The sequence below is a fragment of the Labrus bergylta genome, chromosome 1, assembly GCF_963930695.1.
Source record: "Labrus bergylta chromosome 1, fLabBer1.1, whole genome shotgun sequence".
NCBI classification, from domain to species: Eukaryota; Metazoa; Chordata; class Actinopteri; order Labriformes; family Labridae; genus Labrus; species Labrus bergylta.
The window spans coordinates 25,422,321-25,449,538 of record NC_089195.1 but is presented as its reverse complement, the minus strand read 5'-3'; positions in this window follow the sequence as shown (position 1 = coordinate 25,449,538).

Genomic DNA, 27,218 nt, shown 5'->3' with positions numbered 1-27,218 from the left:
GATTCAGCCTGAAACATGAATGTACTTCACTAAGATAAACAGATGGACAGGGTAAGATCATATAAATAATACATATTTAGATAACATGCTATCCCTCATAGAGAAAAACATAACCTCAGTGTTTATTAATATGTTGTATTAGTGTTGATTTTTACCAACAAATAAGCTTTAGTAAAACTTTGACTGTAGCTGCATGTATCTTTGTCCTGCATGTTAGCACTGGTTAGTGAGACAGCACAGTAAATATATTCCTATTCACACATGCAACAAAACTCCTGAAAACTTCCAGAGATTTTAGAGGTGAGCTGCATGTATGAACGCAAACAGCTGAATTATCTCCCAAGACTTTATCTGGAATTTTTCAGCCAAGCCCCATAGTAAAATTACTGCAAGAAGTCATGGTGAGCCGATGTGTGAAGGCAGCAGGACATATTCAGCAAGTTTAACCACTCGCAGGCAAGCGGGGTGATGACTTCTATATCAGGCGACAGCTGCACCACGTCTTCTGTCTTCAAGCACCTATTGAAACTGCTTCATAATGTTTTTCGCTCTCTTGCTTGTTTTTATTTGTTCTCTTGTTTAAACTGTAAACATGTACAATTATACGTTTAATTTATATAAATGTGAAAACTGTAATCATTGGCCACTGTTGCTCGTCCGCCGTATGGAGTTGACTTTTTACCGTCATGGCTTGCGTCCTGAGAACCCCACCCATTACTGTCCAAAAGGGAAAACTTCACACTTGCAAGGGACATGTGTGAATAAGCCACCCAAGAGGTTTTCAGTGTCTGCCTGTCTGAAAAGCACCTGTGTGAAAACAGCTTAATATGCAAAGTAGGAACATGGTATGTAGCTATACTGAGCTGCTTCATCAGATCTGTTTGGGTTAAATGCAGAGCTGGACGATGAAATAACGTCACTCTAGCGGCAGATACGTTGTCATTCTGTAGGCTTTGCCCACTATTCTCCCAGCTCCTTAAACCAGTGATGTCATGGAGCTCATTATGCTTTAGTTTCCTTTGTTTTCCACACTGTGAGAAATGTGGAAACGTTGTCATCATGCAGTTCATCTAGAGAAACTTATTTGGTTATTATTTCATAGTAACGATTTTGCAATCACAGATCATGTGGATATTACATTTTTCTTACATATTTTTATTTCTTCATCTTTTAACACCTTTTATTGTCCACAGAGCTCTAGTTGGGTTCTTCTAATCTACTATAAATCATTATCGCTCTCCTAACACTGACGTCCCTTTCACTTCAGCCCCTCTATAATGCTGCTGCTATTACAGAAAGGGGTTGCAAAGGGCTTTTAGGGCGACAAGGGAGAGGGTGAAAAGGTGAAGAGTGGGGTGAATCTGTGCTGCATTGTGACTGCACATTAATTGAATGGACTCGGGTCCTGAATCCCTAATTAAGGACAATGGCTGTAACATGGGCAGCGGAGAAGCAGAGAGCTCTTGTCAGAGGTAAGTGGGAAGTTGAAGGACAGGCACAGGAAAGCACCTCTCTCCTCTCATACAGCATCCTCCAAAAGCCTTAAGAGACTATTGTTAGTGTACGAGCACACGCACACACGCACACACACAGGAATGGAAGAGAGGTGGGGTTGGAGTGGGGGTAGAAGCGAGATGGCGCTCCAGCAGGCTTCTCTCGTCTCCTCCTTCTTCCAGCTCATTGACTGATGTCACGGGGAGACAGAGAGGGGGAGCTGCGCCATCGGGGGAAAAGAAAGGAAAAAAAAAAAACAACAACGCAGTGACGTGAGAGTGCAACCCATGTCAAGGGAAGAAAATAAACACCTTGCTAAGCCCATCAGGCTGCGCTGGTGTGTTTGAGTGTGTGTATGTTTGCAGTTGTATATACAGAGGACAAAATTGATCTGTGTGAAAGCAAGTGACACATTCTTTTGTTTTTTGAATGAGAGTGAAACAAGTTCATTTGGAAATGTTTCCGTGTGACACACCAACAAAGCAGTGGGGTTAAGAGTATGTTGAAAGCTGAGGCGCTGCTTGTCAAGAGGGAAGGAAGACAACTGCTTGGAGCCCCAGGCCAGTAATGGGTCCCTGGGGGCTGACAAACTTTAAACCCCAGCAGTGGCTCCGAATGTGCAAATTTTGCAACGACAGTAGGAAGCCTCCCTAAGAGGACCCCATCTGAAAAAAATGAGGAAAAAAAGAAAGCAAGACAACATCATTACGAATGTTTTCTGACATCAGGTAAAGTGAAGGATACAGTGTCTCGAAATGTTAATAACGATAACTATTATTTCTAAAAGGGATGAACTCTGGTTGGAGGGCCTCATGTAAATTTTTGCAGAGGACCCGAACAGACTCTAGAGTTACCACTGGTTGAAAGACAGTGACATGCTGGTTCGTTACGCTAAATAACTTTAAATAAACATTTCAAACTACTTTTATTCTCCTGGACAGTCCTCAGTTTGAGTCAGAAACCTCTGTTTCCGTAAAATCTGCTCTGTTTTGGAATAAAGGAGGCGGTCCTTGGTGCCCCCTAGAGGTAATATGAAAGAAGACCATTGGCATTGCCTCTTTCTTTTCAAACAGAAATGTACACTTTATATTGAAACAGAAAGTTCTCAGACCCAATGACAGGGTGGAATCTTGAGCTAAACGGTTGGGTTCACAGCTGATGTTGGAAGTAAACGAGTAAACAAAATTCATGATGTAGACATCTACAGTGTTGGGTTTTTTATATTTCCAACAGTGTCACAGCTATACAAAAGACAATTTGTACAAAATCAGGCTGTATTGTGCTTTGATTATTTTTCTAACACTGAGCGCCACAGGTCTATGCGTGTATTTATACATATCTATATATCATTTTCATTAGTGAGACTGCTGCTGTGCAATCATTGTATTTGCATAGAGATAGATAGAGAAGAGTGATTATGATCAGGGTTAGTTTTGCATTGATGATGACTTTGTTCATGTATGTTACTAAAGAAGAGGTGATAACTGCTTGAACATGTCTCATGCTGTCCTAACTTTAACTATTCACTCCCCACACTGAAAACTTGTTTTTGAAAACACAAGCGACATTTTGTGGAATCAAATGACGTCACTCAGGCTTTGTCCATTAATATTTACAGTCTATGATTTTAACGTGTATTTACTGCACACATAAAAAAGAACTGTGGTATCTAACTTATTTTTTTGCACCAAAGGAAAATTACAATTTGTAAAAAAAAAAAGAACGAAACAGAAGAAGGAAAAACTGCCTCAGGTGATGTTGCTATGTCATTACGAGTTGTTTTCTATTTAGAATACTTACATTTCAAAACTGGCCCCTCATCTCTGATAGAGGGTCATTGCAAGACCTCAGCGTTCCATTTGGGCTTTTTTTTAAGGCTGAATGTTTAGACAAGGGAGAAGAATTTGCCTGGAGAAATAAATCTCTGGCTCTTTGACATCCATTTTTATTCTCTCTTTTCTACTATCCATTGTGACTTTGACAATTTTAAAGAAATTATCTGAAAAAGACTAAAACAAGGCTTCCAACTCACATCTCAAACCTTATTAGCTCTGGTTTCTCTGGATCTTGTGCTCCCATTAGTAAAAGCTTCTTTTTAATTTAAATCAACAAGAACAACCTTTTTACATACATGGTACCCTCACTGCATGAATAACACCTACTGTATATATCCTTAGTAACATTCTCATGATTACAAACAAATCTTGTGATATCAAAATCAAGTATGTTTGAATGAAGTTAAAACTTTGACCGAGTTATTACCTGGATTTGGGTATTTTACAATAAACTGTTATTTCTGAGCATGTGAGGAGACGTGAGGTTGAGTGTAAACTGTCGAGCGCTTGGACAACAACATCCATTATGTGCGTGTTGTAATGAGCGGATGTGAGACACGGCAGGATTATCAAACCACCGGGGAAAATCAAACATCGGCCGGAACCAATTCATGACTCCAAGCAGCTACTTTATGTGTGTTTTTCCTGGTTAATCAATACTTTCTCCAATACTGTCTGCTATCCTCCAGGTGTGCTGTAATAAGAGGATGTAGAGAAGCAGCAGCAGTGAGGATCGAGGTGTGTGTGAGCTTGTTTTGTGTCCTAGGGAGAGACACAGCTGGATCTTTCAGGGCCAAGGGTGTCAGCCAACCAACCATCTAGTCAGTCAGCCAGCTCAACCTTCCCTCCGCTCCCCCCCCCCCCCCTCCCCTTCCCTCCTACGAGCCTCATTATGAGAGGGAGAAAGCTCACGGATACCCTCTCCTCCCCCATCTCCCAATGCTTCATGGCCGTATAGAGAGAGAGAGAGAGAGAGAGAGAGAGGGAGGGAGGTGGAGAAAAAAACGAGTCAGGTGCTAAATGTGAACGTGGATTAGTTTCTATGCCAACGGCGGGAGGACGCACTCACGCAGCCAGCCAGCCAGCCAGCCAGCTAGGGTCCCTGCAAGACACTTGTTTTTGTCCCTCTTGTTTTCCCTCCTCGCCTGCCCTCCCCCTCCCCCGCCCCTCTCCTCCGTGCTCTCTCTATCAGTAGGGGAGATAAGGCTGGGCCCTGCGTCTGGTATTAAACCTTATCTCTCCAGCTGGGGCTAAGGCCTGCTGGATTTGGCTACACGGGCGCTAGGGTTCAACTCAAACATGCCTTGTTTTATTGGCCACCCATTAGCATCACATGTCAGCAGGAGACTTGACATGGTTTTAAAACAAGTCTGTGGAGATTTTCAGTTTCCATCCTGATAATAGCCGTCTGGGGCTGAATACAAGTCAACTCAACTGCATTTAAACACACGCGTATTTTAATTGATTTAGGCTTCTTGACTTTTTCCGCTCAACCTGCTTTTCAAATGGAGCAACAACCAGCATTTTCTTTGTGTGATATTTCCTCCTGATGTGGCTGTCCCTCTCTCTGTAAGGGTTGAGAGAGAGGCTGGATGGATGGGTGGATGGGAGGGGGGGGGGGGGGGGAGTATGGGGAGCGATAGACAGGAAAGAGGAGAGAGACAGGGGCAAGAAAGCAAGGAGAGAAAGCAGGAGAAGGGAGGAGAGAAAGGTGCACACACACACACACACATTCAGGCAGGCAGGCAGGCAGGGAGGCGAGCACGAAGGGGTTAAGGTGAAAACAATAACAAGGGGAGCGGGGAGCGTGCGTCTGTGTGCGGCTCCCTGGAAGTGTCAGGCTCTCTGTTCATTGACAGTGTCGTGCACCCGCCGCCCCGAGAGCGCCGGCAGCCTCACAAAGACAGACAGCTCGAATTAATCCCACGGGGGGAGTGCGTGACAGTTTGGCAGAGCGGAGAATTGAAAGGGAGGAGGATGCCAAGAATGGGGAAGGCGCGAGCATTTGTCAAATCATAATTAAATGATGAATCACTATTCCGTTATTAACGATATGCCCACCCCAACCTCCCCTGATAGAGAGAAAAAAAATAAGGAAATGGAGAATTGAACGACCACCGGCATTGTGGCCACTGAAAAATAGAAGAATTTACAGACTGCTCCCCTTATTTTACAGGGTTGTGGTTGCACACAAAGTATGAGAATATGTATAATGCTAAGAGTCTTTTTTAAAACACCAAATCAAGACAGTTGAAAACACATTATTAGAATAAATATTGTGTTAATTAAAAACCTGATGAATGCAGTGATTCATTGTAAGTCATGTTTCATAGGCCTACAATTTGAAATGATTGAATCCATACACACATTTTCTCCATAGGTTTTCCATAGTATTGTGCAATGTGACAATGAGACTTGTTAATGTAACTTTTCATTAGAAGTGCTTTCTTTTTAATGTAGTGCATTACAAATATGATATTCAGACTGAAGGTAACACGAGGTTCAAATAAACCAAAGTTTCAACTCTTCCTGCAGTCAAGATGACAAAATACAAGAGAGGAAGTTCAGTTTGATATAAATATTCATAAAAAGCATAGAGATTTAAAACGGGGATGTTCTGCGACCCCCAACATAAAGGTGCCAGAGACTGGGGACCCCCATTGTCTCTTGATGGGTTAAGGCATATAATGTAGCGCACAGCCACGCAAAACAGAACACTACAACAGCCTAAAAATGTTTACATTATTTGATCTAATTTAGTAGTTTATTGTAAGAAATGCTAGAAGCAGAACAGAAGTTACTCCCATGTATAGGCTTTAGCACTGCGTGGACACACAACACTTTATAGATGTGTTTACATCTTCATAAAGAGCAGCAGACATCTACTTTGGCCTATTAAGACTTCTGTTTCAAGCTGTAATATTTAAGTACCTGTGACGTTTCGGTTTCAATCTGAATGTCACAGTGGCGTAATGAGGGGACGAAGTTATACCACCTATGTACCATCTTCTGAGGTAGTAACAGAGGCGTTACAGAGGCAACGCCATAGACTGTAAATATTAATGGATAAAGCCTGAGTGATGTCATCTGTTGTCATGTCATCTGATGTCATCTGTTTCTGCAGGGCGCTCTGGAGGCTCATCGGCGGCAGCCGCCATGCTGTAAATCCTGTCTCAGACTGACTTTCAGACATGCTAACGACCAGTGGCGGTTCTAGACCACTTTTACTGAGGGGGCCAAACTGGGGCCAGTTGTTTTGTCAGAGGGGAACATTAAACCTAGGTGAAAAATAGACAAAGATAATCGCTTTAATATATATATATGTATATATATATATATATATATATATATACATATTATGCCAAATAATAGAGCACACAAAATACCACAACATAAAATACCATGATTTTTGTTTGTTTCAGTAACAGAAATAAATACTAGTTTGTGAGTCATATACTGTGTATTTGTTATTAGGGGTTGTTATGTTATTTCTTTTGGAGGGATGACCACAGGGGGGACCAAGCAAGACAGTTTTTCTGTTTTTCTGTCTCGGCCTCAATATTTTCTGTTTGCTTGTTTAAGAGATTCATTTTGTCTTCTTTCTCGGTCATTTATTTAATCTACTTTAACCATTTTGTTTCTTATTACCTTTCAACGACAGAGCTCCCTTCATGATCCAGTCATTTGTAAAAATCACAGTTTTATTTATTTGATTGTCTGTTTGTGTGTGCAAAGACTGCATCACTAAAAAACCTCTTTGACAACGTGAAAGATTAATTTTCTTCACAACTGGAAGTCTTGTTATCATAATTCTGCTAAGTTGTCAGTGGAGATGAATGTAAAACAGGTTTAAGACTATTAACGTAAACACAGTTGTCACAAACATAAACACTGTAAAGCAAATGTTGTAAAAATGCAAGAGTCACTTTTCTTTAAAATTGTCTCAGAACTAGAGTCCTTGACAGCCTCACACGAGTGTGACTGACACGAACATAACATTATATCAAGTGCTTACAGTTCTTGTCAAGTGTAATAAGAAGTTATATAAGAAACATCTTAATGAATGACATTGACATGAGCATTCTTCAAGTAGCACAATGCTGCAACAGGCTTGTATAACATCTGCCAGTAGTTTCACTTGGTGTTTTTTTGTTTAAGGTTCAGGAGCTACTACTTAAAAATAACTATCACCAGGGTAATTTGCATACATGTATTCCCTTACATTACTGCATTAAATAATGGATTCTTAAAATGTATTTGTAGACATTAAAAACCAGAAGCAGTACTCTGTGTCAGTGACCAATTTGATTACATTGAACAATTTGATGCAAAAACAACAACTCAATATTCAAAAATATAAAGAACGCAGGATAAAAGGCGTTCTTTTATTGCGTCAATACAAAACTTGCAGACTCCTTTCAACAGAAAGGTAACTGGAAACATGAAAAAGGAGGCTGGCAAAAGAAAACCTATAAACAACATAAGCCACCACTTGGCTTACGTATAAGAGCAAATTCCTTTGTTCTCCTTATGTACTTCTTCACACTGGTAGTTAGCATAAGGCATGAAGCTTCTAACATTGACCCTACTTTGGCTCTACGAGGAATTCTTCTGATCAATGTTTACATCACATTTTACGTTCTTTCTATTGTAATCTCTTCTACTCTATTCTATCATATTTTATTCAAAATATTCTGCCTCAAATCTCATTGATAAAGGCTTGTTTTACATTGGCCCCATTGTCAATGGTGACAAATTCAACTACAAAGCTTTAAAAAATGTAATCTATAATTTGGATGTCTATCCATCCAATGTATCCATGTAGATTTCACTCTAGAGAGTGTTGTCAAAACCTCTCTACAGGTTTGGGTCCCTCTTTGTGTTGCCCCTTGTAATGTTCCTTTTGTAACAAAAATGGAAAACACCTGTAATTTTGACATTTCACATTAGTGGTAGTAGCTCTGTATATATTTCGGCATCCCAAAATAAAAAGATAAGTCCCCCTCCAAAAAGAAACCTTTCTAACAAAATCCCTAAACCTAGAAGGGAAACAGCCACAGTCATTGTCCTGGTTGCCTAAGGTCACTAATGGATAGCTGTACAGCCTGCCTGGACCTTTGGGTGTTTTTTTTTTTTTTGCACACATACACAGATCTGCTTCTGTTGTTGGACATACTCATATTGTTTTAAATGAGCATGCTATTTTGAAATCCTTACACATAATCACACACTTTTCCTTGTAAAGATGGGATGGAAACCAAAACCTTAATTGATGCGCTGCAGTGTCAGGATGACAAGAAATAGTAAGAAATGTAAACGTATCCATAAACCTGGTCTTTGGACCTGTATTAATTAGTTCAAACCAGATTATGATAAAGCCCTTCACATGTCTGATCAGTCATACAGCTTGTTTGCACCAGTTGTATACACCTGATACCACAAGCCTTTATACAAATGATTTCCAATATCTCCCCACAGTCAGTCAATACAGGAGAAGGAGGGGGAATCTTGCTGCTACGGGCTGCAAAATCTGAAGATTAGCATGCTGATTATTGTCTGCCCTTGTGCTGTGTCCGTCATAATAATGTCAACTGGATCGTGTTACTTAAAGTACACTTTTAACACCATAAAATGTTCGTAACAGCTGAATCTGTCATTGTATGTAGCAATTCAGAGCATGTGCATTGAAGATAGATAACCACCATGCCCTGCCATGCTTGCTTTCTGCCTTATGACAGCAATGGACCTCCAGATAAGATAAACTTTGCAGAGAAAAACAGGGCTTGCTGCATATTCACCTCTAAACATGGCAGTAGATACATGATTCTTAGGCTTGGTTTTAACAAAATCACTACTGTTTTACACTATATAAAAACAATTTAAGTATCCCACAAATTAAGCGGTATGTTCGGATTGCAAGCCCTCTTCATATTGCATTTTTTGAGCCATGGGTGGAGATTTTCGCACGAGAGGACATTGGGTTTGTAACACTGTTTTAGAAAAGCTATACACCATGTGCCCATGGCTAATTCATTAGCTAAAAAATAAGCTAATCTACCATTGTTTTCTATCATAAATAATTGTATACGTGAGTATGGAAGTACTGTTTTTCCCAAGTCACAATTTGTGGGTATGAGCTCACAGTTTACAATCCCTGAACCACCAGGTAACTTGGGATCTCTCTTGTCTGCCACTTAACATGGGGTTAGAGCTAGGGTTAGGGTTAGCCCATCTCTTCAAGACCTGTTGAGTCTTTAACAGCAAGATGCTTTTCAGATATACTCCAGTATCTTCACCCATCCACAGTAAACAGCGTGTCATAGTTACAGTAAAGAAACGCTATTATTTAAGTTTAGATCTATTTGTTGTCTCCGTCAAAGCTCAAAGAACCAAACAGCTGATCAGGTGAAGGAATATATGTCGTGCCAAAGTAGTGCCAAAACAACAGAGCAACAAGTAATGTGCTGTGAATTGAATGTATCACTTAACTTCTGTGCCTGCACTCCTGCAGTTTTATAAACTGAGGGGCTGAGATGACCAATATCTGCGGTGGCTAATACATTACTATTGACAAGAATCTCATACAACCCCACTTCAAAATGAACAAACTATCCTTTTTAACTCCACTTATGTGCTTAACTTTCAGGCATGATTGAATTTAACAAGGGAGTTATAAAAACTATAACCAAAACTGTTCCTGTTATTCCTGTTTATAACTGGTCTAAAGTTGAGCATTTTCATATGGTGCCCAATGTGGACTGGAGCAAGCCTCAAATAGCCACTCTAGGAGCTGCAGTTTTGGTCACTTCTGTGTTTGCTTCTTTTTTCCAGCCCCAGAGGTTGCTGCTTGGTATTAGTGTACACTTTTCAGACATGGACACTCATGGCTGAGTGTATTTTATTTTCAGAGTTTGCAAACCATCCTTTGACTGAAACATATATGCCTCTCTTCTATATTCTATTGTGTAATACAACAGTTCCACAATATGACCCTCACATAAAGCAGATATAAAATGCCCCATGCAATCTCATGACCATAAGCTCCTTCAAAGAGTGATTTTTGGCACTCAGTCGCCGAGAAGCCTCTTCACAAGTTATTAACACTCCAACAGGAGAGCATACCTGGCAAAGAGGAACATTGTAGAAAACTATTCTTCCTTTATGCCATATATTTCCTGCAGTGTAAGGAACATGAGTGGAAATCCTGAAACCTTTAAGAGGAAGTCGAAGCAATTAAAGAGCCATTAGCAGCACCTCTCTGAAAAAGCCATTAATCAAGAAGCAGCAGTGCCACTCACAATGGCGAGCACAATGTACACCAAGGAGAATGAACGACAGATGATCAAATGAAAGATAAGTCTATTTGTAAAGTGTCTCTCTGGGCCAGGTAAATTTGAAGCTCTATAAAGACAGGTTCTATTTACACAGAGAAAGAAATCTAAAGAGTAGTACTGGTGCTTTTTCACCTCTTGGACTCGAGTTGTTTTTTGGGGGGTATTTTTTACTCCAAAGCACTTTTAACTATATATTAAAGTCAAAAAGCAAAAAGGTTAAGGATGGTTTGGTTTTTGGTGAAGGTTGCCTCACAGCAAGTCACAGCTTTAAGACTTTTGGTAGTTACAACTTAACTGACGCACTTAGGTCTGGAATTAAAACCAAAGAACAGCACTGGCGTAAGTTTAAATGTAGCCTAGTTTAAACGTAAATTATAACATTAACCTCTGTAAATTATAACCGGAGTTTACGCCCTTTTTAGATTTTAGGTGACGCATCAGCTGAGAGTTCAAATATAGGAAAATGGCATAACCTAAATCTTACACCTAGGTCTTTGTAGGTTTAAAGTCCTCTGTAAAATCTGGTTTTCATGGTGTATGATTTTGAAAGGTGGGATAGGTGCAGAGGGTTTTAACCGGCTGTTTAGAATCTGTAGTGAGTTGTCCGTGAGAGATTACATCCCTCACCAGTTTGGATGTTGTGCTCTACTAGTTAAGATGAACCTTACATCTCTTTGTGCAATCAAACAATGACACAACTTAAGTTAGGACATATCTAGTTGCAAAGTAGGCTTTAGTGTGGACTTCACACCTAAACTTAATGCAGAGCTTAGACTAAACTGGAGCAGCAGGGCACAGACCCTCATAAAGATATTACTGCTGTTTGACTTATTTTCTTGTCAACAAATTTCATTAAAAGGACAAAAAACCAACAATCTCTTAATCCATTCATCCATATATCTATTCATACATCATCTGTCATATATATCATCTGTTATCCCGTTCCAGGATAACAGATGGACGGGTGGCTGTAGCCTATCCAGACTGTCATTGGGTGAGAGGCGGGGTATCCCCCATATCTTGGAAATGTAGTTTTTAGCAAATGCTACTTCGTTCTGCATTTATTTGACAACTTTGCGTGGAGTATACGGTAACATTTGTTAGTAGCATCCGTTTTTTTTATGGTTTTGGTCTTTCTATGGGATCTGTTGACAATATCACCAGACTTTTCCCTTAACTTTACCACAGCTGCCGAAGTGTTAAAGTGCCTGCACATTTTCAAAGGAAGAGGGGTATAGAATATAAATATGAATATTATTGATTGCATTACTCAGCCATATTATATAAATACTGTCAAAAATATGGCAGCTGCACATTAATTAGGAGTATTGATAAAACATCAGGGACTCTGCTGGTTCAGCAGGCCACACATTATTAGGGAAAGGTTAAGTGCCCAGCCGACATTTAATTTCCTCCCTCAATCCTTCTCTCTCGCCCTCTGTCGCTCTTCCCTTGTCCGTCTTTCTTCTTCTATTCCACCTCTCAAGTCCCTTCTGTATACATTTTTGCTTCCTGTATTTCTTTCTCCTTCTCTGCAACTTAAACACTTGAATCACAATTCTTTATATGAGCTGCAAATAAAGTTGGGTCCCCATTGGTTCCCTGCAGTCATTTAGTGCATGTAATCACACACACACACACACACACACACACACACACACACACACCAGCCCTCACTGTCATTTAGCAGCATCCTCTTCAGCAACACGCCTGCAAGATGGATGCCCTCTCACACGCATTTATCCGCCAGCACAGCGGTGCTTTATTATCTAATTTTGACAGCTCAGTCCCGCCCAACGAGCCGCTGTACCGCTGCCGACGTTTCCCCCAGGGACAGTCTGGGCGAGGCCTCTGCTGAACCCAATCGCAGAGTGCTAAACGTGCAGTGCGGCTCGAATGCTAATTTACTGTAACCAACGCGCTGAAAGACCTCCTGTCATTGCAGATACCCCCTTCAGCCCCAGCCTGGCTGCACCCACAAAAAAAATAAAAAAAATAATATATACACTCACTGAAACCACACACACGCATAAACAAACAGCATCAAGCACAGTCAACTGAACTGATTTTTATTTTTCGCTACTCCATAAAAATCTGCATCTTCAAACGCTGTCCAGGATCCAAGGTTTACTGGGGCTGATAAAAATGATGATTTTGAGGCAGGGTGTCGGCGCTGGAGGGGGAGATGACAAGACAAGATTGAAATGTGTGTGCGGAGATGTGGCAGTCAGGCAGCGGAGATGAGGGATGGCTGTCCGCTCACTCTGAGGTCTGAGTGGATGAAACATTAAGCCACCTTAGGATAACTGATGGAGGCTTGATGAATGGTCGTAGTTAGCATCATCGCCATTCATCACAGCGCAGAGAATGATTGTGATTCATCAAATTCACTGGTTTGCATTAGGATTAGCTTATGCTTGTTTTTACGTCGCCTGAGCTGTGCAGCTCGTCATCAAGTTGTGACAGCCGGCCTAATCGGGCTGCCATACTTAGGCTTGATGGGTAAAGACAAGTGACTTAAATATATTTAGGTTTGCTTGATGCATCTGTGTTAAAATGTGATAACTGACACAAAATTTGCATGTTTCACCTTAGAAAAGAGCATCCTGAGGTTCCAGGATTTGCTGTTTTTGGTTTTCTACAAAACCAAAGTGAGATAGAAACCTCTAAAATAGACTGTCAGCCCAAAGCCTACAATTCAGCCCATGATTGAGTGGGAAATCATGTATTTCCTTGGAGCAGGCAGTACTGGCTGAATACCTTCTCTAGTGTTTCAAAAGGCACAGGGGAGGAGTTTTCTCTCCAGGCATTTATGACCCATGTTACTGTATATCACGCCTCTTAACGCTTAAATAATTATTTTGCTTAAAAATCAGTGTCAAATTTTCCCATCAGACCTTCACCTTTTATTTTCATCGCTTTTGTGAATTGTAGAAATTCAACACTTTGGTAACACAGGCATCCAGAGTTAGAAATGAGCACTGTTGTTTTGTATTTCTTCTTGAAATGAGCAAATGTCATCAGCAAAGATGTATTTCTTCCCTGCCTACTCACTTCTCTATAAAAATTCATCAACAATGATACACTCCCTCTGATTTGAGGGTAAATAAAAAGCTTAGAGAACATAATTCTCACAAATCTTGTTTTTTTTTTATCCAAAACAATGAGTGGGTTTGGCACAAAAATGACATTTCTGTTTTAGACAATAATCAAAGCAAAGTTGGGGGCGTTAGTTCTCATAGACTAGGGACTCTTTGTGCCACTTTTCGTCCTCTCCTAAAATCGGATAATCCTCATTTTATGTCCACGCTTCGCCACTGTCATCTGGTGCTTCATCCATTGAATTGGTAATTTCATTCCAATCCCCCCCAAGGCTCGCCCTGCAGTCCTAACCGCCTCCTCCCGATCCTTACACGCAGGCCCTGCATTTGGTCAAATTGCCTAAACCCTGAGCGATTGTAATTTCTGAAGAGGCTGCCGAGTGCCGCTGTGAAGGAGGGGAGGAAGGAGGAGGGCAGAGCAATACTGAGGAAAAAAAAAGAAAAGAGGATGGAGATACGGCGATGGCATTGGGCATGCAGGAGCTGGAAGCTAGGTGAGAGGGGGAGGAGGAGAAGTGGAGGACGCAAAGATGGATGGATGGGGAGGCGGTGTTAAGTGCTCTCGCAAGAGGAGTCGAGCCCTCCCTCTTGCTGGTCGCAGCCTCGCTCTTGGCGGTCTGATCTCCTTTGAAGCAATTACCCTTTCACCTGGACAAGCTCATCACAGAATCACTACGGTCACCCCCCCCCCACCACCACCACCACCACCACACCGCAAACACCTCCACCTCCAACATAAGAGTCCAACCAAGACTGCAAATACTGCAGGAAAGGGAAGATAGTAGACAAAGTTGTGCTTGAACAAAACATAAATAATGCAAAATCAACATAACCTGTAGCCTGTCAAAGAGCAGGGATGAGCCTTCACCCCTCAAACACTGTCAACAAAACCAAACATAAAGGAGTGTGAACACGAAGGGGTCCTGAGACCTCAATACACTGTAACAGGAGCAAACACACAAATAGACAGACCACAACTAAATAAGAAAAATGAAATTTAAAAAAGAACTGCTGCAGTGAGAAGGAGAGAAAACTAAATTCAATACTGGAATGTAATGCAAATACAGAAAACAGTAGCACAGACAAAAACAGAAACTTCTTCCAAAAAATGGTGAACACATCGGTATCACACTTGTTGACGCACCAAAAAACATAAAGTTTTCTGTTTTTCAACCACCGCTTATGGCTTACCACGTTTAATTCCAACTAGAATGGACCTAATATAAGTAGATATTGCTTTAATCACATGGGCATGATAGAAATATAAAATATGAAACCTGTTTGTATATTACGTCCCATATTGTGACATTTCTGTATATTTTTAAGAGGATCTCTGATTACCCTAGATTGAGTCTTGTCATAATTGTGTTAGTAAATGCTGATAGATGAGATGAACTGGAGGTAAAGTGGATGGAGGAGGAGGATCACAACCATTCTGCACTCACATGACAGCTGACACCAGCAGGGTGGAGAACTGATTCAGTTTGGTAGCAGCAAGTGGACTGGCTGATGATAATGATGATGATGGCAGAAAACTGAAAGAGTAAACTGCCGTTAATGAACAAGTGAGGCAAAAAAAAAAAAAGGTGTTTCAGCTTAACTTGAATGTAGTTCTTTGACTCAAAAGCCACTGCAGCAACATGTCCTGTTTTCCCTGTCCTGTGCATCACTTATTAGTGCCTCTTGCAACAGTTTACGTTGTTCTTTGTGATGCTTTTTTTGAAGTTGGTGGTTTTTATAGTTGATTTTGTCCACATTTGGGTTTGTTTGCTTTGTTGGAACAATTTTCTAAATATTGTGCATCACATTAAGAAATTGGTGAAGATTATTTCTGTGATTACATCTTAATCACAGTGCATTTTCTGAAATTGCAGTGCATTGAGCTGTCGTTGACACCTTAATAACTGTTTTTAATTTGACTTTGGTTGTAAAATTGCAGCTCTGGCCATTTATTCAATCCAACAAGGCAAAACTGTAACACCACGGCTAGGATCAGACCGTCCATCTACCTAATCACAGCTAAGATCAGGTTGATAAAATAAGTCAGAACTTGACTACAAGAAAAGAAGTCAGCCGATCACCAATTTTGATAGACAAGTCAAAATTATTTGGAGGAGAAACAAAGTGGAAAGTTGAATTACAACCCATTATATGACTTGTATGACTTTTCTTTTATTTATTCTAACTAAATATGGTGATTTTGACCCATTTCTAGACAAAGACAATCTCAGGTGACAAATTCATTATCCATGTTTAGTTGCACAAACAGCATAGGGTATACAGCACATGCTATTCATGTTCAGTTATAACATTGACATGGAAGTTTTAAAAGAATGAGAGTAGGTTGTAATAGCTCCAGGATACTTTTCAGTCAGAGATTAACCCGAGCAGTTTTGAAAATAAACATGTGGGCCTATATAGTTAACCCAGCCGAAATTGAGGGAAAAATTATAGCCAAATTCATACGTTTGTCTGTCTGTAGATGTTGCCCTGATGGACTGACATTTGTAAAATCATACTTTTTATTAATTAGTTTCCCTCTAAAAGCTTGCACTTGCTTTATACATTGCTCATCTATTGTGTGGCATAGAACTGTTCAGGTGTTTGTGTCCATCTCCTCTATATCTGTTGATACATTTTCCCTGTCCTTCACTAACCCTCTGCATGCTTTTCTGCAGAAAAGAAGTAAACACTTAAAACAGGAAGCCTTAGTTGGAAGAAAGCATTGTTCTAACAACACTGCTGAATATTGACTGAATCGATATTCAGTGGATTTCTTTCTCACAAATAGTCAAAAGGTTGCATTATAAGCCAGACTAATGATTCGTGGCTATGGAGGTTTGACTCCAAGCATCTGTTTTTCTTGCTCTGATATTTTTCAGCCAATAAGGGGTTAACAACTCTAAAAAGCAGAGCTGCCGGTTTGCCCTGTTCTAACATCATGAAAAAATTCCGCTTAGAATGTCTAAGTATATACAGTTTGAATATATGCATATGTGTTTTTGTATGTGTGCGTGTGTGCGTTGCCCATTTTTCTGCGTGCATGAGTGCGTGCCTGCCTGTCTACAATTTGGGCTTGCACATGGTCCTGTCAGGGGTCTGCGCAGCTAATCTTTATGCACTCTGTGACCTCCTCACTGCAAACCCTGCTAAATATATTATTCCCCTGGGCCTTTCATTGCTGCTTGGTGTCAGAAATCAATATGTATGAGGCGCGTAGATGGGAATTTCTAATAGATCTCTGCGGCCCTGCGCTGCTCTTCAATATCTGCCTTGGACTATTAGTGCCGGCTCAGTGGCGGTGAAATAACCGAGATAATCTTTTAAGGTACCTTTCTTAAGGTGGAACCGCAACTCTGGCTCTGCATCCTCCTGTGCACACCTGAATGCTTCAGATGACTTTATTGTTTCAGCATGTTCATCAGGGGAAGTCAGAATTCTCTCTTGCCTCAATTTAAGGGTTTTTACATACAATGTCATTGCTTTAATACAATCTTCATAAAAAAAATAATAATAATAATAATAATTTTTGCTCTTGAAATCATGTAGAAAATAAAAGGAATAACCAAATACAGAACAACATAAAAATGATTCTTCACCAGTGGTCACACATCTCTCCCACATAAATACAGACCTATAAGAGTCATGCATTCTGATGAGGAGAGGCGTATTTCTGTTTGTAGATGTGTGGTTGTGCATGTGTGTGCAGAAATGTAGGTGCAAGCGTGTCTGGAGGGATGTGCCACAGTGCTAATTGCCCATATTCCTAATGCGAGGATGATTTGCTGCAGCACTTAGCCGCAGCAGCCGCACAGGAACCTGACTCTAGTTTCTGTCTCTCTCTTTCCCCCTCCACCACCTACAACCACCTCCCCCTCTTCGCTCTCCCCCGCTACGCTGAGGAGGAGAAGAAGAGACATCCGGCATCAGCAGGCAGTTAGGGGATTGGCGGGAGTGGTGGAGGGAAGAGGAGGCGAGTGGGGGGTGGAGGTGTGGAGGTGGTGGTGGTTTGCTCAGACAGCGTGTGGTCTCGAGGGAGGGAGAGAGCCTGAAATTATTCTACGGTCACAGGCTTTTTTTTTCTCCCCTCTCCATCTCCCAGCAAGACCTCGGTATATAATCCCTGGCGTTTCCTTGGCTCGTATATCTACCGTCCCTGAGACAAAGGTTATATCTCTCTCCTCCGCGACAACAGGCCACTGACCAAAGACCACGAACCCGCTCTATTATCATCACATCATCAGCATACGTAGAGAAAAATTAATCACACAAATGGCCTTAATTTTTCATAGATTTGCCAAGTAATTTATTCAATCTGGAATCAAGAGATAACGCTGTGATGGGTCATATCAAGACAAACCAACCCGATTAGAGCTATTTTTGCTTTTTTATTTAGTTCCTCAGGTATCATTAAATGTGTGTCTTTAGTTGACACGTTGGCCCTGAAACACATTTAAATCTTCTCTTACCTCCTCACTCATAAGAATGTCACAAACCAACGACCCTGGCTCTGAGCACATAAAATGAGAATCATTACGTGTCTCTCTTATTCCCTCTCTGCCATTTCTGATTCTCCTTGGCAGAGGCATTACCTGAGCTTGTTGAAGCCCCTTGATGCCAATTGGGAGGGTAGAATTATTAAAAGATATTTAGACATAATATTACAGTGTGGTGGAGGTTTGGCATTCATTAAATTTGTGTGGTTAGATGATTGTTGAATCGTCTGTGCCTTTAGAATGAAGGCCTGAAAGCAAAGCTCAGTGAATGACTCTAATGTTGAGAACGCTCAGGCGTTGTACACTGTCCTCTTCCAGTCGTAATATGTTCAACTGTTGTCTCTGTACTAATGCATGCACACTGACCTTTCGAGTAACAGGTAACCCGACCAATTAGGACAATCCATTCCCTGCTCCTACAATAGCTAATGGGAGAGTAAACAGGACTTTCCAAATGTACCTGAAGATAAATGTACCATTAACATTTTTTTTTAAATAACGTCAAAGTTAAAAATGTATAAAAAATGATACACTGATACTTAACTTTTAACAAATTAACGGATTTGTGCCCAGCTCTACTGACAGTTTGCAAGTTTGTGTATGAGAGAAATACTTGTATGTATATTAGATTGGCCAGATTTTTAAAGTATGATATGGGAGGAAACAGGTCATGTTAAACTGCCTTAAAATGTGTTGCGGTTCTCAGACTATCCAATGGCAAAGCTCGCCAACCAGCTCAAAGTGGCGTACAAATAAAAGTAACCAAACTGTTGTATTTTTTTTTATATGTTTATATTAAAATTACTATGTATGTGTTACTGATAAACTTATTTATACTGTTGCGTCATTCCATTTACGGACCAACAGTCATGCTAGCTTGTTTCGGACTTTGCAGCCCATTCATCCTTACAGGATCCTTTTTGACCATGGAAGTGTGTTTCCCTATTGGCCAATATACTAAACAGGTGGAGAATTAGGTACAAGGCTGGTTGATTTAGAAACTGATGGAATGAGGACACAAATAAGAAACAATGCTGTGAATATTTCATAATAAGGCTAATGACCTAAGAAAGAAATCAAGGACATATAAACCTAAATCAATTCCTGCTTATTGCAAAGAGCCACTGGTGGGTTTTGTCTTAGTTTTTTAGCACATAAATACTAGGAATGAAACAATATAGTCTTGAACCGTTCGGTATGGTTCATTACGCGATTGATTATTGCGGTTTATATGTTTTTTCGCGTAGAATGAGCTTCCCTGCATATTTCGCTCTCAATTTTTTTTTCTTTTATCTGCTTGTGTATGTGTTTGCTGGGATGAATAAACGTTAATTTCCAATCACGAGGAACTAAAGTTGGGGGTAGCTGACAACACTGTTGTCAGATGTCACACATTGGTTTTACATGGCGAGCGGTGAGAAGAGGAAGGACTCTCAAATCAGTGGTGTTGGGACATTTCAGTTTGAGCGTTGAGTGTAATGACATGGAAGAGAAAACGGTAAACAAAAAAATGACTGTCTGCAAATATTGTTTTACACATGTCGCCTACTCAAATGGAAACACTTATGGAGGCAAAAAGTTAACAGCAACAGATTACATCAAGCTGTATTGTTAGCAGTCTGTCATGCAGCCACCAGTTGAACCCTGCATGATGCAGACGGGCTGAGAATGAACGGAGAAGCAGCGTTTGAAACAAAGTAACCATACACTATGAAATATCAACACTTTACGACCATTTTCTGTGTTAAAGTCTGCGAAAATCATACAAAAATGTATTTAAAATACTGAAATGTCTTCCTGAAATCCTGCCTCCTTTTCACTGAGACTGCACCACACCATTCAGGTGTGTTTATAAATGGAAACTTTTTCTGTTTAAAAGTTTAAAAAAAAGTTATAGTTTGGGTATAAAAAATATTTTTTCTTCCTTAAAGCCTTGCTGTTCCAAAAATGTGCCTAAAACTCCTAGCCCCCCCCCAAAAAAAACAAAACAAAACAAAATCAACAACAACAAACCAAAACACTGCCACGGCCCAAGACATACATAACAGAACAGAACAACCTTGACCAAAAAACTGATTTACTGACGAACCGTGGGCTGATATTGTACCATCCCTACAGTATAGAAACACTACATGCTCACGATACCTCCTTTCCACACACACACACACACACACAAACACATTTAATACCCTCAACCCTCCTCCCTCATGATGCTGATCTCAATAATGACGTCCCCCAGGTACAAATACACAGGAATACACCACACATATGCTGCCACCAGGGGCGCTGCGCCAGGAAGAGCAGACGGCAGCCATTGAGTGGGCAGTGATGAGAAAAAGAGGTGAAGGAGAGATGATGTGTGAGTAGGGGACGGAGGAGGGGCTGTTGGTGTGTTTGTGGAAGTATTGGAAAACATCAGGGAGGATTGGCTTCTTAAAGACAGATGTCATGGCAGGCGTACGCTCCTCTAATTACGCAAGGTCTCCCACAGCCATTAGTAGCTGTCAGTAACATGAGGGGAAGCAACCAGCCGCCACAGAACACACGTCTACCACAATCCAACACTGACTTTGTGTGTGTGCGTGCGTGTGTGTGTGTGTGTGTGCGTGCATGCAAGCTGTGCAATCCATTACATATGTATTTGCATGTGACATTACCATGAACCATTGAATATTTCATACATGTGATAGTGAACACGTTTCAGAGTTGAAGTGCACACCTTGGGTCGAGGATTGCTCATCTGGTTTGTGCTCGAAATTTCAGTTTGTTTATTCAGGTCTTCGCTTAGAAGATTATTTTTTCATTATCACCAAGAGATTCATATCTAATCCTTTGAAAGCCTGGTTGGATTTTTAGCCAATTATTTATTTTATTTTAATTTGTTTGTTTTCATGTATATTTGCAAGCCCAGCCATTCCTTTTACAGAAGAATGAAAACTTCCTATGACGTGAAATAAAATGTTCTGTTCACAACACAGGGTATAAGAAAAAATACTCTGCTTATCATCACTGATCCCAAGCTGGTGGGAAACCCAAATGATGACATTGCACATGTTGTCTATTTTTGCTTATATCACATAAACATCACTTTTACTGAGGTTTTATTCTGTTTGACATCACTTATTTTAATTCTTGGTCTGTGATTTTGTGACAAGAAGAAGGATCTGTATTTTTTTTTAAAGACAGATTATTTTTCATGATTTAGGGAATGGAGATGTGAAGTGTAATTATCCACAGCAGTTTGTGCCAATAATACACATTTAATCAGTGCTATCACAAACAACCCCCCCCCGGGTCAGGGATCACACGGCTGTCTAGTACTGGGGTCAGAGTCCGTGTCATGTCTGCCTGCATGCGGTCCCCGTGCTCCTGTCCTGTGTTTGACTAGATGAGGGCTGTTGTGTTTCGTCCCCTCTGATGTTTTGTCACAGATAGGATGGGGTTGAATTTTACAAAGTTGGCAACACACCAAGAGAGTTTCTAAGTCTGCTGCTACTGTACTGAGCCGTACACCTGCACCTGTTCACCTGTTCTCTGAGTCCACAAACACACCTCTGTCAAAGGAGCTGGCACACGCCCTGTTTGACTTCTAATTTGACTTCATCTTGTTATAAACGTGCACCACAAACTACAGTCCTTCACAGGGGAGGGACATACTAATTCTCAAAACGTCCATTGGAGCCACATGAGTACAATATCACATGTGCAGGATTAGTATTATTTCATAACGTTTTCCTAGGAAGTCAAAACTATTGAATATCATTAGAAATACCCTGGAAATGACATAGAGCATAGAGCTGACAAACTAAGGATGCGGTCTATGTGATTGACAGTGAACACCAGGGGGCTAATGGTATCTTAATCTTCCCGCATTGATATGGTTTGGACACCACGTTTCAGTGCATGCTGACATATGACGAACACACTTTAGTTGAGAAAAAACGGCAGTATCCTCACATTGCAGTATCCTCTCCCCAATCCATGTGGTGGTAATGCTAGTAATTGTTTGGCAACAGTATTAAGCAACACACATGAAAAGATATACGTAGAGATGATACGTAGGGATGGGCATGACTGTTCTCTACTTGTGCACCTGTACAGGCAGAGACATCATTTGCTGGCCCTGTTGGCACACGTCGTTGTGAAGATTCCCGAGCAGGAAAGATTAACCTGCTAATAATGAAATTGGTGACTGGAGTTCATTTTTTTGTGGAAGGAGAAGCCTCCCCTTAGTTTATGGTGTTTGTCAAGTTGAAATTCAAGACACCATCACCATCTAGTTTCAAAAGCATTTCAACGGCTATATGTGAATATGTAGCAGTAGAGGACCAAGTGAATAAATAACTGTACCTGCTGTCCACTAAACACAGACAGATGGCCCTAAAGGTATCTCAAGGTGGTCGCACACTTCATCAATTCAGAGTGATCATTGTGTACAATACCCTTATCATACATTGCTTCTATAGGCACACACTGTATGTTATATTTTCTTATATTTGTATGTATCTAATTTTTAAATCAGGAGATGTTATTCATGTCAGTGCTCCTTTTTATTTTGCACCATTTTGTTTTCCTCTTTTTCTGTTCATTGTTTATTACACTACAGGCTATCCCAACTATTGCAGGTCTAAATGACACTAGATAGAATAAAAACTAATTTGCACTGTGGGTTCAAAATAGATTGAGAATTATGCGTTGTCATTTTTTCTTGTTGCACGTAACCTGTTTCAAACCATGACCCCAAAACTGAGTCGGAAACAGAACCATGACTACTGCGTCGATTACACCCCGAGTAAACGCACATGCAAACATTGTTTTGTATAAATCATTTGTGTCTGCATATGGGGCCTACGAGAACAAAGAAACTCGTGGTCATGGGCGATATCCTGTATGTCCTGCACTATTAGAAAGTTGAAGTTATTCTTTTTGCTGGAGATAACTGGCAAACAACATAACTTTCTCAACTGTTAAAAACAAAAGACGTGACTGGAATCAACAGCAACAGGCATGTTCTCTTGGAAATGTCTAAAGACCACCTGGAAAATGCAGTATGTCATTAACTAGAATTGACACAGATGAGGAAGGTTGTTGGTGCAAAGAAATAAACATGAAATAAGTGCTGGGATGCACTGAACACCACAGATTGATTACATACAGCAGTGCACAGTGAGTATGCGTGGGTGGAATTTAATGAAAGAGCCTGAGAGCACATAGGGACAGATCTGTGTGTGTGTGTGTGTGCGCGCGCACGTGTGGATGTTTGTGTGTTTAATAAGAGGAAGCTTTTTATATGTGCCGATACACCTCCACATTTAGGCTGTATTTTGCCCCTTTTACTTTTTTTCCTTTCATAAAAAAAAGTGTGGAGGAAACCAAGCTGAACAATAAACAGTCCTCTGTGGATCTCCAGCACGGTGTGGCAGGGCTACGTCACACTGTGTTGTCTACCAGCCCACTGCAGCTGCTGTAGTGATAGCCAAACACACACACACACACACACACACACACACACACACACACACACACACACACACGCACACACACTCACACCTCTCTCTTTGCCTGTCCCTGATGCCTTCCCCTTTAAAGAGACACACGGGTGGCTGCGCTCCACTTGACATGTGGGCCCGTATTCTCACCTTAGAGACAGAGGATGGGCATGGTTGCACGCTTTGATGGCTTAATTACCGCCGTGGAAACAGGAGTGGCTCGAGGAAGGGAAAGAGAGAGAGAGAGAGAGAGGGGGAAGTGAGGGTTATGTGCAAGTGTTAGCAGCACTGATAAGCATGTGAGGATCGTTAGTTTGAGGCTAAAATGGCACTGAGGTCCCATAAGGCATCTTAAATGTATGGGCTTTGTGCTTGGTGGGGAAATCTGCGGCTTATTTAGGCTCATCGAATAAGGACAGATTTGTACAGTTGGTGATCATATTATAACTGTACCCTGCTGAGGTGTTGCATTGATTTCTACTAAGTTGCTGCCTCCTTTAAGTTCAAAGCTTTAACACAGAAATACAAGATTCTATATTTTTCCTTAAAGATGTATTGTGTGGCCAAAGCCTCATGAAGCTTATTCTTCTGCGTCATAGACGTCAGTTGTTGTCCAAGACCTATAAAAAAAACACATAAATGATCCAACTACGTTCTTTACAGTCATCAATATGGCCGCAGGAGAATATTTTTAGTAATTCCTGCTTCTACAAATACTCACAAAAACAAAAAACAAGTACAAGCAGCTAAAAATAGTTCCCAATAAATGCACTTCTTCCAACTGTTTGAATGACATCTGCTTAAAAACACAGCTCCCATCTAATTAACGGAACAAGTATCTTTTTTCTTTAGAACAAAACGTGGCTTAAACACTTCTTTACATCTTTTTTATGTTAACATCTTTAGTAGGAATCAATGCCACAGAAAGTTGAGATGTTAAAAAGTACAAGTGAACAGTCTAATGCCTTCCTTTCAATGCATACATTTGTATTTCTCTGTATATCTATATAGATATAACTCACTGTTTACAAGTCTCAGGCTGCTCACAGGTTGAAAGAACTTGAACTTTTGCCAAATGAAGGGATCATTTACATATAAAATCAAAGCTCCTCACTTGAATATGCATACTTTACATTAAGGCACTGACAAACAGCAAAACTGCCGCCCCAGTTGTTGTTTTTTCTTATTTTGGTCTTCAAATCCCAGCATGCAAGTGCTAGCCTTTTAAATAAGCATCACATGATTTGAATGAGGGGTCGAGCCTAAAGCTAGATTCCTTGATATGAGACTAGAATATTACTAAGGTTTAAGTATTAAGTATAACGATAATCACAATATATTTAATATGGACACAGGTCAAAGATAAGTTTTCACATTTTGTCAATCTTTAATGATAATTTAATTTCTCTGATGAAATGATAGTCTAATCACGGTTTATGCATAATCAATCAATCAAATAAGCTTTATTTATAGAGCACCTTTCATACAAATCAAATGCAATTCAAAGTGAAATTCAGCGATTGAAAACATTATGTTATATTCCTCAGTTTTTCTGAATATTGTTTAAAAAAAACCAAATGGAAATAATGAATATATATTTAGAAAATTGAAAAATGAACACAAGCTTGGGAAAAAAAAACACAAATCAAATGTCAACAGACGGCAATATTTCTGCCCATTCTGTACACACCTCAAGTGGAGCCAAAAAAGTGTCAACATGGCGATATTAAAGCGCAGCGGTAAAAAACGATAATGGCACACGCGCTTGCCATAAAGCATGGCAGCACGGGGTTGCGTGGCAGGGGAGTGGATCATTTATCTTGGGGGAGAGGAGCTCCCTGCTCTGAGGCCCATCTGTCTCAGGATGGGGGGTTGGGGGGGTCGGGTTGGGTTTAATTGAAGATTATCTGCTTAATTACTCAAGCAGAGCCAGCGTTAAACAGCCATGGATTAAGAAAGCATCAGTGAGGCAGACCTTGGGGTCCGGTGATGCGCTCAATTAGCAAGAGGGACCAGATAGAGCGCTCCCCTCCTCACCCATCACTGCACTGCGACTGAAACTGCATGCTAAGAGACCAGCCATGGAGATCATAAACACACACACACTGAGCAACAGTACATATAGAGTCAGAGTGCAGTCATCACATATGGACTTCCCTCTGTTCTATTATATTTCTTTAGCCTTTTTATACTGAAGCTTCAAAGGATAACGGGGTGATGCTGTGCTTAAATATTTACATACAATGCCAGTGGAGGAAGTATTGTGCCCTTTAGTGGGTGTTCACACCAAAAACAATGCTAGCACTGTGTTCAAACAGAAAATGGCTATGTTGGTGGGCATATGTTGTTTCAGGTACCAGCATGAATATAAAATAAGAAGCAGGAAGTCCAGATTGATCAACAGATTCTCATTCATTTTAAAGGTTTGTACAAAATAAACAAAAAGCATATTTGATAAACTAGGACACGATTGTATTCCTCAAAATATTGAAATATTGGGAAAATCTCTCACTCTTTTTTCTTGAGAACAGCTCTCCAAAAAAGATAATCGGACTTGCGTCGCACGGGAGCTAACTGCAGCTACACCTCACCGGTCCTCTGCTACGAGCACATTCACTCACCTGAAACAAAACACCTGCAGTTCACTGGATCAAAACACTGTGATTCACTTGTTGTGGGTGGCCACTGATGTCTTTCCTTAAAAATGTAAAAGAAAACTGATTAGCAAACTATCCTGCTTGGTGATGGAGGTGAGACGGTTGTATTAAACTGAACACATACTGACACGACAACAACTCGCCCCTGTTTATCTTTTTTATCTGGTAGGATGGAACAACGGATAATAAATCTTTCTTCATTTATTTGCCGGTTCAGTCAGAGAGACTGACGGGGGATAACACAGAGGTATAACTTTATAAATGACCTGAAAGCTTTCGAGAAAACAAGGCATGCATACTTGATATTTTTCTTATTTGTTTAATCGCAGATCTGCTACAGATATGACGTCATGATTATCAATCCCAGAAAAATACAAGTTGATTTTTTTTTTTTTAATTAATCCAAAAAAAAAAAAAAAACCCTGATATCAGTGAATCAATTTTTCCCACCTGTGATTGTTGTGTTTTTTCCCCCCTCTCTTCCTCTCCTGACCCAGCAGCAGAACTTTATTGATGAAGCATGATGTCAGGAACTGACCGCCCTCCTCTGTGCTGGCCTGATATTCTCCTGGTAGATGTGTTATTTATACCAGACACCTTGATGTTTGAAGGTTTAGCCTGACCTAAAAAAAAAAAATCCATCCTCTCATCCGTACTCTCTGACACTAAGGTTTATCTGCCCACAGTTTTCTGCTGTATGTGCCAGTGTGTGTGTGTGCGTGTGTACAGAATGTGTGTGTGTTCACTCTTTTACGTGCACGCGTCGCTGACAGATTCTTTTGTCTGCCTGACACCTGCTGCAGTAAGTTGAA